Here is a 6,617-nt window from a genome sequence, read left to right as displayed (position 1 = left end):
GTCTTTGAATATTCCAACACCTGTGTTATCTCAGAGTTGTTTTGGTGATTGTCTTTTCCCTCAGGATTTGGCCACATTTTCCTGGTTCTTTGTATGACAGGTGTTAACCTTAAAAATAAAACAGCCAGGGGCGCCTGGGTGGCTCAGTCATTAAGCGTCTGCCTTCGGCTTAGGTCGTGATCCCGGAGTCCTGGGATCGAGCCCCACATCAGGCTCCCTGCTCCTGGGGAATCCTGCTTCTCCCTCTCCCACTCCCCCTGCTTGTGTTCCCTCTCTCGCTGTGTCTCTGTCAAATAAATAAAATCTTTAAAAAAAAAATAAAATAAAAAATAAATAAAACAGCCAGTAGTTATTTTACCAGCAAAAATAGATTTATTTGGGAATAGCAGAGAATTGCAGTCTGGGGCCGCAAGCAATGGCAAAGCCATTAGCAAGTCTGGAGAACAAAGGAGAGGACTCCTCTTTTATGGAAGAAAGGGGGAAGTTGGGAGAACTGTTATAAACAAAAAGCCCAGTGGAGTAAAGTGGGAATTCAAAGTATAGTGGCTTTTCATTGACTGAGTTGTGACGGTCTCTCACGGACTGGGTTGTTGCCAGAGGAGGAGGAAAACCTCTCTTCCTTCCTGCTAGGATAGTAAGGTAGTATTTAGAAGTAGTACCCAACTTGCCTATTTGCAAGTTACGTCTCCTGCTGTTGGATCTGCAGTTGACCACGAGTGGTAGGGCATGAGAGCTCCCCCTGCTGGCCTCCTGACTTCATTTTAAACAAAGTTTCCTCTTACTAATTTTTACACAGGTCGTTTTCTGTCGCCTCCTGAACATAGTGACAGTTAACATTGCGCTGCCTCTGGATCCTGTTAAAATCCTCCTCTGGAGAATGTATGTTTGTTTAAGCAGGCGATCAACCTGATTGAGTTCACATTACAGGTTTTGTATCACCTTCTGTGATGGTTTCAATCTCAGTTCAGTTTTCAAAGCCTCTGCTCTGTTGCTCTGGGTCTGTCCTGAACGTGTACCACTCAGGGGCCCATGAGTAACTGTTAGCTGTCAAAGCCTTTGCTGTGCTGTTTTGGGTCTCTTGCAGACAAGTGCAGCTCAGCCCTGAACCTAAAACTTACAGTGGATGGGGCGCCTGTGTGGCTCAGTCCTTAAGCGTCTGCCTTCGGCTCAGGTCATGATCCCAGGGTCCTGGGATCGAGCCCCGCATCGGACTCCCTGCTCAGCAGGAGGCCTGCTTCTCCCTCTCCCACTCCCCCTGCTTGTGTTCCCTCTCTCGGTGTGTTTCTGTCAAATAAATAAATAAAATCTTAAAAAAATAATAAAAATAAAACTTACAGTGGTTCCTACACAAAATTAGGAATCACCTTCTGTGACCCTGTCCTCTCCCTCGTCCCTACTCACTTTCCAACTCACAGAGGACCCTTTTCTCAGTTCCCTGGACCTTCCCTCAGTATCCCTGGATAGAGAGACAGGGTTTCTATCAGAGTGTTAACTACTCATGCAGCCAAACAGTTCCCACATGGGCCCTCTCCTCAGGACAAAACCACAAGAAGAAAGAGGAAAAAAGGCCAGGAAACTGATCCCCTGGACGGTTTCTTTTCCAACTTGTGCCTTCCCTTCACAAGCTTTTACTTTTCAGAGTCCTGAGGCAGTGGTTGTCTCTATTTTGTCATGAGTTTTTAGTTGTAATTAATGGGAGAGATAAACAAGAGTAGGCTTATGATGCCAAAGCAATACCAGAACTATTCCTACCTTTAAGAATCCGCTTAGGCATGGGGCACTTGGGTGGCTGTTGGTTGAGGGTCCGACTCTTGGTTTTGGCTTGGTCATGATCTCAGGATCATGGGATGGAGCCCCGTGTGGAGCCCCAAGGCGGCTCAGCATGGAGTCTGCTGGAGATTCTCTCCCTTGCCCTCCCCCTCTGCCCCTCCCCCAGCTCATGCTCTCCCTCTAAATAAATAAATCAAATCTTATCCTTTAGCATAGTGCGTGGCACAAAGTGGGTCTTCAGTAAATGTTTGTTGAATGTAGTAGACTTTCTCTGGTCACCCTAACCAAAAATCTGAATTCCTGTGTAGTTGTGCCACTCCTCAATCTTCTTCCACATTCTAGCTTGTATTATAAATATTTTAGCATGCATCTTTAGTTTCCTAGTAGATTGTAACCTCAAAGTTTTGTATCTCTATCTCCCCTGTAGCATGTAGCATTGTATTATATACTTAATAAACACTACTAAACTGAATTGAGGTTCAGTAAACTAATTTTAAAGTTAAATGTTTTAATTCATCCTGATTAAACTTGCAAACAACAACAACAACAACCTTCTCTAAATGAAAGGATCTACTTTCTAATTCTCCCCGCTTCACTCCTGAAAGCAGCAGGATATTTTGTCCAATTGCCTCCAGAGGTCACTCACCACCTTTTAAGAAAGTGTGATGAAAATAGGGTACTGTTTTGTGCAGATTTCTCTTTAGGCTAATAGGATAAAGGTTTTGTGTGAAACAATTCAGGAGAAATAAAAATGTTGATGGGCCATTTTTTTCAGTTGAAAATAAATATAGCTTTTTTTTTTTAATATTTATCTATCTGAGAGTGCGTGAGCAGGGGGAGGAACAGAGGGAGAGGGAGAGAATGTCAAGCAGACTCCCCGCTGAGCTGGGAGCCTGACTCAGGGACACGGGGCTCAATTCCACAACCCAGAGATCACAACCTGCGCTGAAACCAAGAGCCCAGCTGAACCACTGAGCCACTTTTGTTTGCCCTATGTACTTTGAAAAGTTCAAAATAATACTGAAAGGATCTGACATGGGTGTCTGATGGAATTTTTTTATCTCATTAAAAATAAAAACTTAGGGGCCCCTGGGTGGCTGAGTCAGTTAAGTATCTGCCTTCGCTCAGGTCATGATCTTGGGGTCCTGGGATGGAGTCCCGCATCGGGCTCCCTGCTCAGCGGGGAGTCTGCTTCTCCCTCTGCCTGCCGCTCCCCCCGCTCATTCTCTCTCTCTCTCCCAAATAAATAAATAAATCTTTTAAAAAAATAAAAAAGTTAAAACTTACTGATTTTTAAATTTCCTTTTTAAAAAAATATTAGAATTTCCTTTAACGGGGTTCATTCTAACATTCAAAACTATAGGACTCTTTGATCTGCCATCATAATGGTCTCCTGTGCTGTTTTGATAAGATAAAATCTTTGGCTTACTGTACTGTTATTAGCCAAAACTGACTTACCAAGAGAATAAAAACAAAGCAGCCCAAAGTGAGAGATTGGCTACTGTAGGCTCAAATAGAAGTAGACTAGCATTGGGCGCCTGGGTGGCTCAGTTGGTTGAGCGACTGCCTTCGGCTCAGGTCATGATCCTGGAGTCCCAGGATCAAGTCCCGCATCGGGCTCCCTGCTCGGCGGGGAGCCTGCTTCTCCCTCTGACCCTCCCCCCTTTCATGTGCTCTCTCTCTCTCTCATTCTCTCTGTCTCAAATAAATAAATAAAATCTTTAAAAAAAAAAAAAGAAATAGACTAGCATTTCTTAAAGTACTAAGTGCTTCAGGAGCAATTAGAGTCGTCTGCATAAAAAAAGGGAAACTACTTTAGGGCTTTAAGTGCTCTGTAAGAGATCCAGCCTTCCTCCTCTGTACACAGAGGCACTGAGGCGGCCACTTACCCAGGGCTCAGTGCTGCTCTGCCCTGGAGCCAAGCCGTTCTGGCTTAATCCCTGCCATCTAATACCACACTTGCTACCATCTGCTTGGGGAAAGTCCAACACCTTTGCAGAAATCCCCACAATGACAGAGACTGTGTTGCTAACCTAGGAACAAACACCAGTAGCAGTATTTTTTTTTAATTTCTACGCAAACTATATAAAAGCCCACCTGTTCATTGATTTACTCATTAAATAATTATTAAATACCTGGTTTGTGCCAGGCATAGATCTAACAGTGAAAAAAGCAGACAAAAGTTCTTGCCCTCGTGGACAAGGTAGAAAATGAACAAATGCATTTGTAATATGTCGATAGTGATCAGTACCCTAAAGAAAAATATAGCAGAATAAAGGACATAGCGAGTGGTGGAAAGGGGTTATTTTAAACTAAGGCAGTGTTGGAGAAGGAGCCTGTGAGTGACATTTGAACCGAACCCTATTTGAAGTGAGGGAACCAGCTCTGCAGGAAGAGCATGCCAGAAAGAACAGCAGGTACAAGGATCCAGTAGCCGGAGTAAGCTTGGTGTATTTGAGAAATAAAAAGGCCAGCATGGCTGGAGCAGTATGAGTGAAGGGAGGGTTGGTAGAAAATGAGAGAGCAAGCAGGGTTTCTGGTTGCGTGGGCCTTATGTTAAGGATTTTCCAGATGAGTTGGAAGAATACACTAGAGAGGAGCAGGATGGAGAGCAGAGAGAGCTGTGTTTTAATAATTCCTTGACAAAATTGTAGCCAAAACTAGGATATAAAAAGAGTCACTGAAAAGTTCTATTGTAGACATCTAGGAAGAATTGAGAGCAAATCCTAGATCAGTGAAGGAAGAATTTAATAAAATCTGAGGTAAACAAATTACTCAAAATATGTCAAAGTGAAAAGTTGAGGCAGAAAAGCTTGGGAATTTGCACAGAGAAATCAAGGTGGAGTAGCTGAAGGGCAGAGAGAAAAGCAAACAGGAACTCCTGCTTGCTTTGGAGTTTTAACTCCGAAGTAGAGTTAAAAATAATGAGTTGACCACTTTTACTAAGTGGTAATAGGTAAGTCTGGAAAGGCATTTGGGGGCCAGATTGTGAAGAACTTTGAAAACCAAACTGAAGACATAATCTTTTGACTTTAGGAAGCTATGATAGGTTTTTGAGTAGTAAGAGTATCATGATGAAAGCAGAGGACTAAGAACATCAGCAGGCAGTACTGGCCAGTTGAACTGGAGTAGGAAGAAACTAGAGAAAGGGAAATATCTTCAGTGGTTTTATTACACAGATTAGTGAAGTGATCATTATATTTGCACCAGAGTGGCTTGGTAAGAATGGAAGGGTGGGTATGGAGGCAAAATTCCCATGACCGTGTGTGTGTGTGTGTGTGTGTGTGTGTGTTTTCTTCTGTGCATACATGCTCAGTGGTAGCTTTAGAATTTCTATAGAAGAAGGCATAAGATAACAATCTGGTCGGAAGAGTTAGGGGACTTTTATTCAAGATAAACCATTTTTACTTCAATTATAGCTTTATTTAGAGTGGCTGAGGGTAAGGAACTAAAGGAAATTTTAAGTGGGCTAAATTGCTCCCTCTCTCACCCCAAGCCACCCATTGGTACTAATCTTGATACAGTGAAGCCTCAAATGCTGTGAAAAATATGGCCCTAAGAACTTAAATCTAACTTTGAGGTTTCTTCAAAGGGAGAAATTATGTACAGTGGAAAATGTTCACCTAACCCAGCTCTTATTGGGGAGGCTGGGGCAGGGTCAGCTCAGTTGTCCATTAGCTTGAAACACAAATGCTTTTTATCTGTTATTTGAGTGGGGAGACCTGTTGGGAGCCCAGCGAAGGGAGCTGAAATAGTCAAAATCCATGAGAATGAGTCAAACTGAGTCATTAAAAAAAGAGCCTAGTGAAGAACGGGAGCTGAGCTGCTAAGTCAAAACAAGGGGCTTGGGAAGCCACAAGAATGAGGAGTTAGGGCCAGGACATGGACCTAGCATGCCAAAATAGCATATTCATAACACCCAGCTTCTATCTGGTTTATATAATGTCATAAATAGTTTATCATACTACTATGTTCCTGGACAATTAGGGAACATTAATTATACACTCGAAAACATTACTCAGTAACAGTTTATTGGAGCTGAAACAGTTTATTGGAGCTGAAACAGTTTATTGGAGTTGAAAAATAGGTTTTCAACTCTTTCCTGGCTTCTTTGATGATGATTTCATAAGGAAACAAAAATAATCTGCTCTGGACTGAATTGTATCCCTGCCCTGCAAAGTTATGTTGATGCCCCAACCCCCCCCCCCGTGTGCTCGTATTGGGAGGTAGGCCCTTTGGGAGGTAATTAGGTTTCAATGAGGTCATGATGGTAGGGCCCCATGGTGGGATTAGTGTCCTTAGAAGAAGAGGAAGAGAGCCCCAAAGGGTGGTTTCCGCTGCCCTCCTAACCCGGACCTCACATACCCCCCATGCCACGCCCCCCTGCCAGCAAGCCTGCTCCTGAGGCCCTTCTATATACACCTACCCTCGGGTTCATCAGTGAAGCTGTAATTTCAATTACAAAAACACTTAAATCCACCGAAGTTTTTTCATCATGACATGAAAATGCACACATTTGCATCATGTCTAGTATCCATTATTTAAATTGAAAACCTCAGAAAGCACAGATGCATAAAAAAATAAGTACTCATTCATCTTGCCTTAGTAATCCCGTTCTGGGAAACTCAGTTTAAGAAAATTATCAGAAATGGGCGCCTGGGTGGCTCAGTTGGTTAAGCGACTGCCTTCGGCTCAGGTCATGATCCTGGAGTCCCGGGATCGAGTCCCGCATCGGGCTCCCTGCTCGGCAGGGAGTCTGCTTCTCCCTCTGACCCTCCTCCCTCTCATGCTCTCTGTCTCTCATTCTCTCTGTCTCAAATAAATAAATAAAATCTTTAAAAAAAAAA

The sequence above is a fragment of the Leptonychotes weddellii genome, chromosome 8 (assembly GCF_054177405.1).
Source record: "Leptonychotes weddellii isolate Sample4059 chromosome 8, ASM5417740v2, whole genome shotgun sequence".
In the NCBI taxonomy this organism is placed as follows: Eukaryota; Metazoa; Chordata; class Mammalia; order Carnivora; family Phocidae; genus Leptonychotes; species Leptonychotes weddellii.
Note: the sequence above shows the minus strand (reverse complement) of the source record.